This window comes from Salvia hispanica, chromosome 4 (genome assembly GCF_023119035.1).
Source record: "Salvia hispanica cultivar TCC Black 2014 chromosome 4, UniMelb_Shisp_WGS_1.0, whole genome shotgun sequence".
In the NCBI taxonomy this organism is placed as follows: Eukaryota; Viridiplantae; Streptophyta; class Magnoliopsida; order Lamiales; family Lamiaceae; genus Salvia; species Salvia hispanica.
This window is the reverse complement of record NC_062968.1, coordinates 21445187-21446547: the sequence shown is the minus strand read 5'-3', so window position 1 is coordinate 21446547 and position 1361 is coordinate 21445187.

Genomic DNA, 1361 nt, shown 5'->3' with positions numbered 1-1361 from the left:
TATTATTTCGATTTGGACTATTGTAAAATACTTGCATAAAATTGGAAACTTATAATTTTACCATTACAATTTTAAAAGAACGTACTCCTTTTTAGTCCCATAAAAGTTGAGTCGTATTCCTTTTTAGTCCGTCCCAATAAAGTTGAATCATTTCCTTTTTTAACAAAAGACAAAACATCTAATCACTCTTATTTTATTCCATCATTTACTTTACTCTCTCTTATTTTTCCTACTTTTTTTATCTCTCTTATTTATTTAATATAAATTCTTAATTTCCGTGCCCAAAAGTTTTGTCTCAACTTTTATGAGACGGAAGGAGTATAAGTTTGATTTAAATGGCAAATCCTTAAAAAGAATACATGGGGCTGACTATTTAAGTAGGGACCTATTTATAGTGGATAAGGGAATTATTTGAATGAGTTGAGCCCATTTTCTGGCCCAAAATGTTATCTCTAGCCCAATTCTGGATAGTCCGTTTTCGCATTCCGATCCACACATATACTCTATTTAATTAATAAAAACTGGAGTAATTGAATTGAAACTTTTCGTTTTCTCTATTTTTTGCTTAACACAGTTAAGCCAACTTATTTTCTGGGTTGAGACTATATTTAACTTCTTCAAATCGATCAAAAGAGTAGATGCGTGCACCAACCTCATGGAGTAGCTATAGATCTGAAATGGGCGCAAAATAATGATATAAATTGAAATATATAGTACTCCTTTGTCCCTGTAAATTTGTCACTTATTTCCATTTTCGTCCGTCTCTAAAAATTTGTAACTTTCATTTTTGTTATTTTTGATAGTGGACCATATTCCACTATCTCCACTATCAAATGAAATGATGTAAGGAGAAAAGTGCTCAAGTCGGTAACTGTGATTTTAAATTTGAATATGAGACATGATTATAGTTATAATTTAAGCATAGCAGTATTAATAAAGTTAACGAAATGATGTAGCGAGAAAAAATCTGAACAGATTTGTACTGACTAGCACAAGAATCACGACTTATTAATTTATCATTAGTCATGAATCATATGATTATGCACCTTAAAAAAAGAAATGCCATTTTAAATTAAGTCCGCGTAATTAATTATAGTACTCCATTACAAAAGTTAAAAGGAGTACATATTTTTGTATCTTTACCCAACAGTTTTATGTGGCGTGTTTCTTTATTTTATTCTTTAATTTTGTTTGTCGATTGTGATAATTAAGGTTTAAGGGGATGTTTAATTAACGGACTCATTCATCATTATAATACCTAATTATTATTGCCAAAATAGAATTAAGTTTATTAGTAGATCATAACAATTAAAAGTTAATATTGAATATTTTTAAAAATTTTAAAATAAAACTCGTAATGT